This window comes from Colletes latitarsis, chromosome 2, assembly GCF_051014445.1.
Source record: "Colletes latitarsis isolate SP2378_abdomen chromosome 2, iyColLati1, whole genome shotgun sequence".
Taxonomy (NCBI): domain Eukaryota; kingdom Metazoa; phylum Arthropoda; class Insecta; order Hymenoptera; family Colletidae; genus Colletes; species Colletes latitarsis.
This window is the reverse complement of record NC_135135.1, coordinates 27,471,385-27,487,635: the sequence shown is the minus strand read 5'-3', so window position 1 is coordinate 27,487,635 and position 16,251 is coordinate 27,471,385. Positions and strand designations below refer to the sequence as shown.

The 16,251-nt window shown below is 40.1% G+C and overlaps 1 protein-coding gene across 3 annotated transcripts in view; it reads left to right on the top strand.

Moving 5' to 3' along the window:
• LOC143347264 (uncharacterized) overlaps nt 1-16,251 on the top strand; it is a 76,525-nt gene that overhangs the window by 3,813 nt on the left and 56,461 nt on the right. The gene's annotated exons all lie outside the window — the stretch shown is intronic.

Sequence of the window (16,251 nt, the reverse complement as noted above, 5' to 3'; positions counted from 1 at the left end):
AGTGTCTAATGGAAACAAGGAACGCAATAACGACGACAGTTTAAGTGAAATCGTGTTATTGGAGTTCACTGAAAGTGTTAAAACAAGTATTTGTGGCACGTGGACTTCGGTTTATTAATTTCTGATCGTCACTGGACACATTTTGGGGTCCCGGGAACCGGATTTTAACGCTCGTGGACCTTCCCATTCGGTGCCCCTTCTGCTACGGGTCATCGTTTCGCGACCACACCGGTGGAGTTCACAGGTAAACCGGTGAAAGAAGAGGAGGGGGAGGAGGATGCGCCAGTGGTGTCATCATGGATGCTCGGGAATGGCCGCTACGCTGAAACGCGAATGGCCGTTACCACCGAAAAGAATTCCTTTCTCCACGGTTCGCTCCGCCTTCCTGGTTAAATTTGCCGCGACGGCCCTTCGAAGATGGTCGAACCCATCGTTGGTTATCTACCGGCACGAACCAACGTGCCATCGCGAACGGGGAAACCTGACGGTTCGACGAATCCGCGAAGCGGTCGAACCAAGTCCCCTCCGCGGGCGGAGTGAAGCGGTTCAGCGAGTTCGGATAACTGCCTGTCGGGGCCACCCGTATAATTGAACGGAAAGGACGTTTTACGATCAAAATGGCGCGATTTTCGAATTATTCCCAACACACTGCCGTTCGATCTATAAACTATTTGTGTTATGGGATCGTCTATAATTTATACAGGGTGTTCAGCCATCCTAGAGAGGTAGAGGCCAAAATAAGACGAAAATCAAGAATACCAATTTCTTGATGGAGGCTTCGTTAAAAAGTTATTAACGTTTAAAGGTCCGACAGTACTGAATTTTTTTCTCGAAAATGCGCAGGATTTCGGAGGTATGTCTAATCACCAAAAATGATTGCAATTGACCCCCACAGCTAACAATATTTTTTTCAGAACGATTTGAAATATTTTAATTTCGTCGATAAATTTCACACCTTTTCGAATTTTTTTCTCGAAAGTGGGTAGGATTTCGAGGGTATGTCTATTCACCAAAAATGATTGTAATTGACCCCCGCAACCGAAAATAATTTTTCCAAAACGATTTGAAATTTTTTCTTTTCGTCGAATTTTGACGCCTAATTAGATTTTCGATAAAGAATTTTTTTCTCGAAAGTGCGTGGGATTTTGGGGGTATGTCTAATCACCAAAAATGATTGCAATTGACCCCCACAGCTAACAATATTTTTTTCAGAACGATTTGAAATATTTTAATTTCGTCGAAAAATTTCACACCTTTTCAAATTTTTTTCTCGAAAGTGCGTGGGATTTCGGGGGTATGTGTAATGACAAAAAATGATTGCAATTGACCCCCACAGCTAACAATATTTTTTTCAGAACGATTTGAAATATTTTAATTTCGTCGAAAAATTTCACACCTTTTCGAATTTTTTTCTCGAAAGTGGGTAGGATTTCGGGGGTATGTCTATTCACCAAAAATGATTGTAATTGACCCCCGCAACTGAAAATAATTTTTTCAGAACGATTTGAAATTTTTGAATTTAATTGTTAATAACTTTTTAACGAAGCCTCCATCAACAAATTGGTATCCTTGATTTTCGTCTTATTCTGGCCTCTAGAATCCCCCATTAAAATTTTTCCCAGGAATGGCTGAACACCTTGTATAGTACAATTTATAAGGTGTCTCAGATATAAGTCATCAGACTTGATCGGACGATCCGAACGAAGTTCTTTGAAATTTAAAAAAAAATAGACTATTCCGTTAGTAAAAAGATGCAAAAAAATACTGTTTTCTGAATCTATTACGATTGAAAAAATTTATTTAGCAACAGTGATTTAGTTTGATATTTTTTCCCGCGTGCCGCTCGTGATTCGAACGATCGATTTTTCGCGTCGATCGCGAGCCACGAGCTATCGTTTACGAGCGGGTCGCAGCCTTCGTGTACCGTTGCGTCATTTACGTTCTGCATAGGTACCCATTGTTTTCGAGTTTCCTGAGGTGCATTACGACTGGACGTGGCTCGTAACACGCCAGCCAAGCTACTTGCAAAACATACTCGGTCGTCGCGTTCGCCTGGACGCTAGATCTTCTCCCAGAGACGAACGAAATTGTTACACGAAAATAACTAATAACACTCGAATACTCGAATAAAAACGAAAATAAAACGGTTCATTTATGGAAACGAATATTCTACGGCTTTGTACAAGTTTAACACGTTCACTGTTCATGGTCCGTATATGGGTCATATCACCACGCTATCGGATATGCCGCTGAGAGACCGGACAGTGAACGCGTTAACAGTTCGATCGAACGTCCAAACGACTATAGTTCTTCCGGAAGTGGTGGTTTCTAATTGTTTTAAGCACGTTTCACTCGTTTTTCTTGGCCATCCTGGCGCACTGGGGACCCACATAGTCGAGAATCCTTGGGTTAGTCGAGCTAATCGTCGAGCTAATTCCTGATGGAGAATAGTTCGCGCGTTACGTGTTCAAGGCCACGCAAAGTTAAACTAAACGCACCTACACGACGCACCGTTCGTCGAAAAGATCGACGATCGGTGCGAGTTTCAGAGATCAGGGTAATTTTTACAGATTTATAGCATAGGGAGATAGATCCTCCTTCAAAAGCAGCAAATTTGTCGATGAATGCGTTACAAAACTATGGGAGGTGCTAATACAATAATAATTAAATAGAATGATTTATTTATAACATATTTTAGAGAACAATGTTTTCGTTGCATGAGTCACGGTGGACAATAATGGATTACACGTTTTATGGACTATTATGACCATAATGGTTTATGATCGCGAAACGACAATGGATCGCACGAACTCGATTTATTCTACCATAAACCTTCCGAAAGCTCAATTTTTGAGAGAACATAGTTCGAAAAATGTGCAAAATCGTTGTTCCATAGTGTTTCAGTCACATTGTGTGGGACGCCATATTGAAAATATCTAATTAATACTATATTTAACTTCCACATAATTGGAAGCACACCGAGTAGGGTTGCTACAAACAATGATGTTAGGGAACATGTTAATATTCAACGAAAAATTCAGACAACGTCTACAACCACCCAGTCGAATCACTTTACTCTTCATCAGACAACGACGACCTACGATTCTCCAAATTACGAATCGAGAGCTAGCGAGACCACCCATTGTCCTCTCGTCGCTCGGTTATTTCACGCATCCACCACTAGATTGCGCTTATATCCGGTAATAATAAAGAAAGAGTTGCGATTTAGGTACCGCGAGTCTCCCTTAGTTCGAGCAAGGCACGCCCGTCGCGCACTTGTCCCTATTAGAAGCTTTCGATCCCCACAGACGCGTCCACATCTCCGTAACAGGCAACTTCCAAGCGATCAGTCGCAAAACTAAATCAAGAATAAACTTTCTCTCGAGCATCCCGGTGAAAATTCGGCCGTTCTGCCGCGCGATCGACGCGATTAGGATGGAATTTAATCGTTATTCCTTTAGAAAAATTAACGAGGAGAGGGAGGAGAAGTCGGGACCGATACCTCGCGGAAACCACCCGATAAAACTTCCGTGCATCGACCGGTAAACGAGTAGACCGAAGTGGCACCGGTGTCGACCGAATTGAAGGCGATTCTCGCGACGACTGATTTCACGAAATGCCGAATGATATAATGCACGCCAGCGGCGTCGATACGATATCCGACACACGCGTCGGTTTCTATCTCGGCAGCGTGCAACGCGAAATGGTGGGTGGCGTTCTATCGGCCAGTGTACCAGCCACCGCGATACCACTTATCTCGCGATACACCGGCGTTCGACCAAGAAACTTTTTAGCTACTTACCCGAGGCTTAGACTAATCCCGGAAACCCAATTTCATCGTTATTAGATCGTTATAGAAATATTAAATACGTCCTAGGACTGGGTTAGTTAAAACACCAGACTTGTGTTACCAGTTTGTAAGATATAAACCCCCCAGTTGTAGTACGAAAAGATTCAAAAAAGTCCTGATTGCTAAATAGAAATAGGGCCATTTTCTTCGGGTACTCTGGAACCAAACACAGAGGAAGAGTTGTAAATTGCATATTGCAACATCGAATCGTTCATAGATAGACTCGAAGCTACCAATTATTTAGAGTAACATTGACGATGCGAGTTTCATCCAAAAATGGTACTGTCGTGTTAATAGTGTAAAGCCATTTTTAGGCAAAACAACGAATTCTCCTTAAACTGTAAATTTCTCCTCTACGAAATTCGAATGAAGTATATAGGGTTTTCGACCACCCTTGGGAAAAATTTTAATGATTCTAGAGGCCAAAATAAGACGAAAATCAGGAATACCAATTTGTTCATGGAGGCTTCATTAACAAGTTATTAACATTTAAAGTTCCGTTCATACTCAATTTTTTTCTCGAAAATACGCAAGATTTCGGGGGTATGTATATTCACCAAAAATGATTGTAATTGACCTCCGCAACCGAAAATATTTTTTTTAGAACGATTTGAAATTGTTCATTTTTATCAAAAAATTTAGGTACCTTCTTGAATTTTTTTCTTGAAAATGCGTAGGATTTCGGGGGTATGTATAATGACCAAAAATGATTGTAATTGATCCCTACAACCGAAAATAATTTTTTCAGAATGATTGGAAATTTTTCTTTTTTGTCGAAAAATGTAGGCACCTTCTTGATTTTTTTTCTTGAAAATGCATAGGATTTCGGGGGTATGTATAATGACCAAAAATGACTGTAATCGACTCCTGCAACTGAAAATAATTTTTTTTGAACGATTTGAAATTGTCCATTTTTATCAAAAAATTTAGGTACCTTCTTGAATTTTTTTCTTGAAAATGCGTAGGATTTCGGGGGTATGTCTATTGACCAAAAATGATTGGAATTGACCTCCGCAACCAAAAATATTTTTTTTAGAACGATTTGAAATTTTTCATTTTTGTTAAAAAATGTAGGCACCTTCTTGAATTTTTTTCTTGCAAATGCGTAGGATCTCGGGGGTATGTCTATTCACCAAAAATGATTGTAATTGACTTCCGCAACCGAAAATATTTTTTTTAGAACGATTTGAAATTGTTCATTTTTATCAAAAAATTTAGATACCTTCTTGAATTTTTTTCTTGAAAATGCGTAGGATTTCGGGGATATGTATAATGACCAAAAATGATTGTAATTGATCCCTACAACCGAATATAATTTTTCCAGAACGATTTGGAATTTTTCTTTTTTGTCGAAAAATTTAGGCACCTTCTTGAATTTTTTTCTTGAAAATGCGTAGGATTTCGGGGGTATGTCTATTCACCAAAAATGATTGTAATTGACCTCCGCAACCGAAAATATTTTTTTTAGAACGATTTGAAATTTTTCATTTTTGTTAAAAAATGTAGGCACCTTCTTGAATTTTTTTCTTGAAAATGCGTAGGATTTCGGGGGTATGTATAATGACCAAAAGTTACTGTAATCGACCCGTGCAACTGAAAATAATTTTTTCAGAATGATTGGAAATTTTCGAATTTAATTGTTAATAACTTTTTAACGAAGCCTCCATCAACAAATTAGTATTCTTGATTTTCGTCTTATTTTGGCCTCTAGAATCCCCCATTCAATTATTCCCAGGGGTGGTCGAACACCCTGTATAGGTTCCAACCAGAGGCATATTCTGATTGCTAAATCGAAATTCTATCTAGGGCCATTTTCTTCGGGTCTTCAGGAACATAGAGGAAGAGTTGTAAATTGAATATTGCAACATAGAATCGTTCATAGATAGCCTCCAAGCAACCAATTATTTAGAGTGCGAGTTTCACCAAAAAATGGCACTTTCGCGTTAATAGTTAACAGCCATTTTTGGGCAAAACAATTCTCCTTAAACTGTAAATTTCTCCTCCACGAAATTCGAACGAAGTATATGTAGTTTCCAACCAGGGGCATATTCTCCTCGAGTAAACATCGACTTTTCACACGGAGTAACGTCCAACGACGCTGCTCCAGAATAACACCGCGTTATCTCGTGTTTTGATAGGAATCTTCGACTTTGGCCGTTCGGTACATACGCGTATCGAATCTAATCGATCTCCACGTTTCTCCTACGCTTAATCCTCCATCCCCGGGATGGCTGGTTCCAGGTCCGTGTACCCGTGTCCCGGGTAAGCGATACGGTCGTTCGACGCGCGTGTCCCTCGGGCCGAAAATGCCTCTGAAAACGCGGATATCGTTCCTAGGAACGGCCACGGAGGCTCCTACGAACGTAGGATCGCTGTACGAGCTGGTTGAGAACCACTGTTGGTGTGCAACTACTCCAGATAAGGTATCGGCTGGCGGTCGGTCCGCGATAACGCTTCGCAGCGCGACCCAACGTAACGCATCGTCCCGCTTTGCCTCGTTTCTTCCGTCCTCGTCCACCTTCCACCCTCTTTTCCCCTCCAACCCCGACGATTCTAGGTCCTCCTCGTCGTGCTTCGTACATCCGACTCGCGCAACCGGTCGCGCAACGTCAGGCGTTCAAGTCCAATTCTTCCGCGACTTCGAAATTATTCTGTTTCGAATATTTGGATACAATTCGAATACTGTCTACATATATCTCAAATATTGTTGAATTGTTCGAACATTTGAATACAATTCGAATACTGTCTACATATATCTCAAATATTCGAGTACTCAAATATCATTGAATTGTTCGAACATTTGAATACAATTCGAATACTTTGTGAATCGATCGAGTATTTGAATATCTGTAAAATGCGAATATCGTGAATCTTGAAGTTCGTGTTTCATTTTTATTCTAAATAACCTCACGATATTCGAGTACTTCAATATTCGAATAATATTCGTATATTCAAATATTCGAAGTTCAGATCTGGGAATGATCGTCGAATTTTTCTCTGTTCGAATACTCCAAAGCTCGAATGACTCAAATATTTGTATGCAATTCGAATATCCCGAGATTCCACGTACTTTAGGAATCCATCAATGTCTATAATTCATTGTCGGAATTTTGTTTTCCGCCAACTGTTATTCGTCACGTCTAAAATAATCGCAGGATTGTCCGATCCCGATGAATTCAAAATATATGACGATTCAAAATGGATGATACGTTGATCGAACGAGCCTGTTATGGTTTAGTGAATCGGTAACGGTTTCGCGGAGTAGAAACGTTAGCCTTAGCGTTCGAAGAAGTGAGTCAGGCGAAACGCAACTTAATTTGCATATACATTTACATGCTACAAAGAGAATGTAGGGAAACAAAAAGATAACTAAGAAACTATAGATTTTCATTACAAGAATAGCTTACACTGTTTCATCAAAAATGTCTGACACACTTCAGCGAAGAAAATCATCGATACGTAAGATATAAAATGGTCGAAAATCCATCCAAAACTCGTATCGACGAGACAGAGAAACGTAAATCATGTTTTTGATAAAATAGTATCGATCTAGAACTATTTCTACAGTTCAGAACTGTAGCTTTTACTATCATTCTGAGCTAAAAAGTAACTTATTTAGCTTTTCCTTTCGCGTAACCGTTTCTCGTACACCCTGTATACACACGTTCGAGAAAGTACGCAGAAAGGGGAACTCATGCTCGTTACGTTTGCGCGGAGCAATCACGTTATCGTGGCGTCCTCGAACGCGAATGTCGTTCGTCCGATTATTGCTTTCCGGTCGATTTTTCGCTTCGACACCGATTTTCGCTGCAAGTGTCTCTGTGACTCGAAATAATACTTAACATTTTCATAAATTAATACACAAAACACGTGGTAGAAACAACAAACGCGAGACTCAGAAAACTAGCGTTAATAATCAAGTCACTCTGTCCTCAAAGTACATATTATAAAATCTGAGGTTTCGGAACTCCTGTGTTGTAAGCAACGCCATTATCAAACTCGTCATCGTTCTCATTATTGTTGCTATTCGCAGATTAGAGAACCTCAGACGTAAAATAGAATTCCATAATGGCGTGCGCGAAAGGATCGACGAGCGTCAGATCGATCGCAAAGGAGGAAGAAGTAGCAAAGAAAGGGAGAGAGAGCTTTCGATGAATGGATCGTCGAGGTGAGACGAGCGACACGGACGATAGAGGTGATAGAAACGCCCACCTCTACGAACCGTCAGAGGCGTAGCGTAACTCTCTCGAGTGATAGGGTAATCTTTCGCGGGCAGAGATTAGCCAAGGACGTGCAGATAAACCGCGACATTGCTGGGCAGCATTCCTTTCTATCTGGCCCCCTACCCTCTCAGTTTTTCTTCGTCAACGAACTCGATCGTTTTCCCAAACGACGCGTTTCGATTCTTCCTTTCGCCCCCCAATCCCCTAGGATCGGAGATCAAATCCTTATAGAACGATTCATTGGGTTCAAGGATCGTATATTTTCAACCTTCTTGGCTGAGAAAAGTAGCTTGGTTCCATGTCTGTTTATATCCTATTCATCTATTTTACCTGTTAGAAATTGTGCACTGTGGACTCTACTTATCGTCTAAATGTATTTGATCCACTTTACGTACCAAGAATCTGCTTCAATTTTTTGTTTAAAAATCGCTAAGAACCTAGAAAATTAACTGAGAAAAGTAGCTTGGTTCTATGTTTGTTTATATCCTATTCATCTATTTTACCTGTTAGAAATTGTGCACTGTGGACTCTACTTATCGTCTAAATGTATTTGATCCACTTTACGTATCAAGAATCTGCTTCAATTTTCTGTTTAAAAATCGCTAAGAACCTAGAAAATTAACTGAGAAAAGTAGCTTGGTTCTATGTTTGTTTATATCCTATTCATCTATTTTACCTGTTAGAAATTGTGCACTGTGGACTCCTACTTATCGTCTAAATGTATTTGGTCCACTTTACGTACCAAGAATCTGCTTTAATTTTCTGTTTAAAAATCGCTAAGAACCTAGAAAATTAACTGAGAAAAGTAGCTTGGTTCCATGTTTGTTTATATCCTATTCATCTATTTTACCTGTTAGAAATTGTGCACTGTGGACTCTACTTATCGTCTAAATGTATTTGATCCACTTTACGTACCAAGAATCTGCTTCAATTTTTTGTTTAAAAATCGCTAAGAACCTAGAAAATTAACTGAGAAAAGTAGCTTGGTTCTATGTTTGTTTATATCCTATTCATCTATTTTACCTGTTAGAAATTGTGCACTGTGGACTCTACTTATCGTCTAAATGTATTTGATCCACTTTACGTATCAAGAATCTGCTTCAATTTTCTGTTTAAAAATCGCTAAGGACCTAGAAAATTAACTGAGAAAAGTAGCTTGGTTCTATGTTTGTTTATATCCGATTCATCTATTTTACCTGTTAGAAATTGTACACTGTGGACTCTACTTATCGTCTAAATGTATTTGGTCCACTTTACGTATCAAGTATCTGCTTCAATTTTCTGTTTAAAAATCGCTAAGAACCTAGAAAATTAACTGAGAAAAGTAGCTTGGTTCTATGTTTGTTTATATCCTATTCATCTATTTTACCTGTTAGAAATTGTGCACTATGGACTCTACTTATCGTCTAAATGTATTTGGTCCACTTTACGTATCAAGAATCTGCTTCAATTTTCTGCTTAAAAATCGCTAAGAACCTAGAAAATTAACTGGGAAAAGTAGCTTGGTTCTATGTTTGTTTATATCCTATTCATCTATTTTACCTATTAGAAATTGTGCACTGTGGACTCTACTTATCGTCTAAATGTATTTGGTCCACTTTACGTATCAAGAATCTGCTTTAATTTTCTGTTTAAAAATCGCTAAGAACCTAGAAAATTAACTGGGAAAAGTAGCTTGGTTCCATGTTTGTTTATATCCTATTCATCTATTTTACCTGTTAGAAATTGTACACTGCAGACTCTACTTATCGTCTAAATGTATTTGGTCCACTTTACGTATCAAGAATCTGCTTCAATTTTCTGTTTAAAAATCGCTAAGAACCTAGAAAATTAACTCACTCTAATAATTCTCTCGAAGTTCATTTTACTCCCACACTCTTTGGTCAGTCGAAACCTTCTAGTACTATACAAAAAATCGACAATTTTAGGTCCATTCAGCTGTCCTTGCAACCAAATACAATCTAATAATTTCGGTCTGCCCCATTTCGTCCATCGAGCGACGACCTTGCGGTTTCCCAGAGCCAGGAAACGCGTCTCCTTCGATCGCGGTTGAACCACGGGGGCCACCTGCGGCCACGTTTATGGGGGTGCGCGCGAGAGTCCTTTGCAAACGCAAAGAAACGTTTTTTTCCCCCCTTGGAGACAGCTGAACAATCCCTCGCGAAGAACGGACACGCGTGTGCTTCGCACGTTCCGTAGTCGAAGCACGGTGATCCGTCGGTAGGTGGTCGTTGATAAGAGCGAAAAAAGGAATGAAAAAAGCCGGTTATTTTCCCATGCGAGTTCGAGAACGGAAACGAAGTTGGGGCCAAAGTCGTGCACGGCTGTTCTTTCGTACGGTTTGCCGCGTATGCGGGCGTTATCGGTCGAACGGAGTCGACGAGGCTGGTTTCCAAACCGGCGAAACGGCATTGTTCGACGTCGACGTTCTCCCGCGGGAAGGATGCACAGAGTCGCGGGTCCCTTAGGAACGAAAACCGCCCCTAAAACGCCCCCGACGCTCGCGGACGGTTATCTGCGCGCGCCAGACGCGCCCGATGTGGATCTCGATCGTCCGAAATGACGTCTGTTTAAATATTCCGACCTCAGGATCCTTCCACGAACCGATCGGATGCTTCCCTTCCGCTCTGCGACGATTATTCGCTGTATTTATTCGTCTTATAACGCATTCAGCGGGAAACAAACATGGCCGCTAGGGTCCGTCTATTGACAATCCAATATGGCCGCCATCAGTCGATATTATTTAACACTTTGACTGCCACGTGACAGGATTTACCATTATGATACCAGAAAAATTAATTCTCAAGTTGAGACGTCGAGGAAAATAAATTTGGATAGAATTTATGAATTTTAACAAGGTTACAAAAATAAGTACTGAAACAAATTTTGGATTAGGTAGCTTACAATGGTCTAAAATCAAAATTTTACTTTTGTAGAATGTTACACGGTTTTGATCTGGCAGTGAACGTGTTAATTAAGAATTTCATAGGTTGTGTTCTCTTTCGTATGTACGCTTTAAAATATTCCGTTCTCAGGATCCTTCCCTTCCGCTCTGCGACGATTAGTCGCTGTATTTATTCGTTTCATAACGCGTTCAGCGGGAAACAAACATGGCCGCTAGGGTCCGTCTATTGACAATCCAATATGGCCGCCATCAGTCGATATTATTTAACACTTTGACTGCCACGTGACAGGATTTACCATTATGATACCAGAAAAATTAATTCTCAAGTTGAGACGTCGAGGAAAATAAATTTGGATAGAATTTGTGAATTTTAACAAGGTTACAAAAATTAGTAGCGAAACAAATTGTAGCTTACAATGGTCTAAAATCAAAATTTTACTTTTGTAGAATGTTACACGGTTTTGATCTGGCAGTGAACGTGTTAATTAAGAATTTCATAGGTTGTGTTCTCTTTCGTATGTACGCTTTAAAATATTCCGTTCTCAGGATCCTTCCCTTCCGCTCTGCGACGATTAGTCGCTGTATTTATTCGTTTCATAACGCGTTCAGCGGGAAACAAACATGGCCGCTAGGGTCCGTCTATTGACAATCCAATATGGCCGCCATCAGTCGATATTATTTAACACTTTGACTGCCACGTGACAGGATTTACCATTATGATACCAGAAAAATTAATTCTCAAGTTGAGACGTCGAGGAAAATAAATTTGGATAGAATTTATGAATTTTAACAAGGTTACAAAAATAAGTACTGAAACAAATTTTGGATTAGGTAGCTTACAATGGTCTAAAATCAAAATTTTACTTTTGTAGAATGTTACACGGTTTTGATCTGGCAGTGAACGTGTTAATTAAGAATTTCATAGGTTGTGTTCTCTTTCGTATGTACGCTTTAAAATATTCCGTTCTCAGGATCCTTCCCTTCCGCTCTGCGACGATTATTCGCTGTATTTATTCGTTTCATAACGCGTTCAGCGGGAAACAAACATGGCCGCCAGGGTCCGTCTATTGACAATCCAACATGGCCGCCATCAGTCGATATTATTTAATTAAGAATTTCATAGATTGCGTTCTCTTTCGTATGCACGCTTTAAACAGCCATCGAAAGGATATCAGAAATGTTTGTTTATATAAAATATATCGCAGGTGACAGTATTTCTAATATTTATTCTGGAATTATAAGTTGACGCCTTTGGTCGAAGCGCAGTGTGAACACTAGTTCGTTCGAGACGAATGCAACATTGCAACGGAGAATGGGAAACTCCAACGAAGAAGAGTTCAATATTTGTCATAGAAAGCCAAACCATCGCGCGTAACACGAGCCACGACCGACGAATGAAACGTTGTTTGTTTGTTTTGCGGCTCGCGTCATTTCTGGGAACGGCCAAAAATTTCCAGAACGAAAAGTCGAGACCCCAAGACGCGCGCAGACGTTTAGTTGGCGAGTTTGTTATCGATCTGGTCGGCGGTTCGAACAGAAGGCGAATTCGACCCCGTCGCGGCGTAAGACGATCCCGGAACGCGGACGAGGTGGTTTGGCGAATCGTAAACCGTAACCAAATCGTAACCATCTCTGCTGTATCGCCGTACCAAAGTTCCGCGAGCTAATGCCATCTGTGACTCGCGGCTCGAACGACTCGAGTTACGACTCCCAGTGAGCTGACTCGTAGATCCGATGAAATCGTAACTTCACGCGCGAACTTTGTTCGCCGAACGGGAGAAACGAGAAATCGAGAAGGGTACAGAGAAACGTTCGGATTATCGACTGGAAAAATCGCGTCGGAGGATGAAGCCTTGGTTCTCGGGAGAACGGGTCTCGTTGGAAATTTATTCAGGAAAACTCGTTCGTTTATCGAGGTTTCATTGTGGGAAAATGGGTTTCCTAAATCGCGGTTTAATTAGCTTGAGTTACTGACAGAGACAAATTAAAATATTCATTCTTTAACACTAGATTTACGGATGTATACGAGCCAAAGGTATACGAAGAGAAAACACTGACTATACTTCAACTATAACGATTCTACTATACAGGAGGTTTGGTCATCGCAGGGAAAAATTTTAATGGGGGATTCTAGGGGCCAAAATAAGACGAAAATCAAGAATACCAATTGGTTGATGGAAGCTTCGTTAAAAAGTTATTAACAATTAAATTCGAAAATTTCAAGTCGTTCTGAAAAAATTATTTTCGGTTGTAGGAGTCGATTACAGTCATTTTTGGTTATTACACGTACCCCTGAAATCCTACCCACTTTCGAGAAAAAAATTCGAGTAGGTACTGAAATTTTTAGACGAAATTAAAAAATTTCAAATCATACTAAAAAAATTATATTTAGTTACAGGGGGCAATTACAATCATTTTTGGTGAATAGACATACCCCCGAAATCCTGCGCATTTTCGAGAAAAAAATTCAGTATAGTCGGAACTTTAAACGTTAACAACTTTTTAACGAAGCCTCCATCCACAAAATGGTATTCTTGATTTTCGTCTTATTTTAGCCTCTAGAATCCCCCATTAAAATTTTTCCCAGGCTTGGTCGAACACCCTGAATAGCAACAAAATTCTAAATGAGTCAAATTGGCTCAGTTCGTAAATCTAGTGTTAAACCTCGTATAATATTAATATGTTTACACTTTGTTGATGGATCTATCGAAACATTTGAAATATAAATGAGATTATTCCGTTCATTTATTATTGGCTTCGCTTATATGAAAACAAAGTGTTCGACGAATTAACCCTTTTCACTACAAAAAGCGCCTATAGACTCTTAGTCGATCGATCGACTGTGTGCATTAAAAAGTCTTCCGCACACGACTTATGCTTATGTCAAAATCGACCAAAGGATTAATAGAGAGAACTATTTCAGTAAAAATTGAATCCCTAATGAGAGGGAGAAAAATCCCGAGAAAATCGTTCAAACATCGAGAATAGGAAAAGACCCGGATGTAATCGGTCCCGATTACGTTTGTCGAGGAAAGCCCACGAGAGGGTCGCAGATTTTTCGTGCACGGAGGAACGATGAAGGGCGGATCGTAAATGGTTAATCCAGCGTGTCGAAAGCACCGCCATAAAATAATAACGAGGCAAATATTTGCGATCGCCCCTTTCCGTACGGCTGGTCCGTGGAAACGCTCAGCGCGCGACCACGTATCCTCCTGCGGTCATCGTCGTCCTGCGAAAGGACGTCGAAAAGAGGCGGAAGGAAACAGCTGAAGGATCCGAAACTTCGGTCCTGTCCATCGGTTAATCCCGATGGGATTCCCAACGATGGATTTGCGTCTCGCGTGTCGACGCGTCTCTTCTCCCCCGCCATCTTGTTGAAACTTCTAAAATTATTTCTCAATTACAATTTACAAATATTTCACTCTTCCCATCACCATCGCTGAACCTTCGACGTACGATTTAACATCAGAACCATTATAGGTTAACCATTAATTCAATGGAAATAAGCGTTTATAGAAAATTTAAAGTTTTTATAAGTTTCGTTAGAAATTATCAAATTTTCACTGCTTTGGTATTTGATTTTGTTTAAAGTTGTTCGTAAGAGGAGGACTTCGTTTTACGAATACCTCTTCAATGTAAAAATGTGAGGATTTTAATGTATGAGACTCGACGACGACTCATCGTTGAGGAACTTGTCATTGTAGAGCAAATTAAATTACTGAGGGTTTCCCAATTTTGATAAACAGTCGTGCATGAAATTTAGCGGTCGTCGAACTTCGTGGAAGCCGATCGTGGGACCCCGTTAGTCGATTCGCGAAACAGGAACGAAAGGAACTGGGGAAACGTGGAAAAACGACGAAACGTTCTGGTCACGTGAAAAGGGTAGCGAGAATCGTTTCGTCTCCCTCTCTCGGTTTCTTTCTCTTCTCTTAACAAACGTAGATTTTGTTATCGCTCTGGGACAGGAGTCCGGCAACGAAACCGGATGTCCGCCCGCGCAGGATGTGACGTCAGAACTGCTGTTCGCCGGCAGGCCAACGGAGTACCGTAAACCTGCCCGCTTCGTTGCCTGGCTTGTCTGCTTGCTTGCCTGCAATGCAAACAATTTCCATTCTCTCCCTCTTTCACGCCCCCCTCTTTCTTCCTTCTCTTTGCGTGCCCCTTACTTCCGAGTTCGCGCACGAGCCGTCCTTTCTTGAAATTTCGCCCAAGAAACGTTACTTTTCCCTCTTCTCCGACGAATTTATCGAAATACAGAGATCGACTATGGTTAAATGTACAGAAGGGGTGTAACAATGGCGGATAGGAGGAGGCTTGACCTGTTTGGGGTGATTAAAAAAATTTATTATCTAAATTTCGACTGGTTTGACGGGGTTAAAAAGAAAGGCCTCTGTTTTTCGAATTTATGCAATAAAAGTTTCTGTTTTTGCAATTTTGAGGTCTGCAAAATATACAGGGTGTTCGTCCACACCTGGGGAAAATTTCAATGGGGGATTCTAGAAGCCAAAATAAGATGAAAATCAAGAATACCAATTTGTTGATGAAGGCTTTATTAAACAGTTATTAACGTTTAAAGTTCCGACCGTACTGAATTTTTTTCTCGAAAATGCGCAAGATTTCGGGGGTATGTCTATTCACCAAAAATGCTTGTAATTGACTCCTGCAACTGAAAATAATTTTTTTAGAACGATTTGAAATTATTTAATTTTGTCGAAAAATTTAGGCACCTTCTCGAATTTTTTTCTTGAAAATGCGTAGGATTTCGGGGGTATGTATAATAACCAAAAATTATTATAATTGCCCCCTGTAACTAAATATAATTTTTTTAGTATGATTTAAAATTTTTTTATTCCGTCGAAAAATTTCACACCTTCTCGAATTTTTTTCTAGAAAGTGGGTAGGATTTCGGGGGTACGTCTATTCACCAAAAATGATTATAATTGACCCTCGCAACCGAAAATAATTTTTCCAGAACGATTTGAAATTTTTGAATTCAATTGTTAATAACTTTTTAACGAAGCCTCCATCAACAAATTCTTGATTATATTCCCATTAAAATTTTTGCCAGGGGTGGCCGAACACCCTGTATACAAGTCTTGCATTGAAATATGGATATTTTCAACGAAAACTCTCTTCTGAGAGTATCTACAAATCTCGCCATTTTCTATTTTCCTTATCGAGGGGCCTTTAATCCTTCCTTAAAAACCTTAATCCGACCTTGTCTACGAACATCACGCAAGGAAAGATTCTGCACACATACTTCTGAACTTATC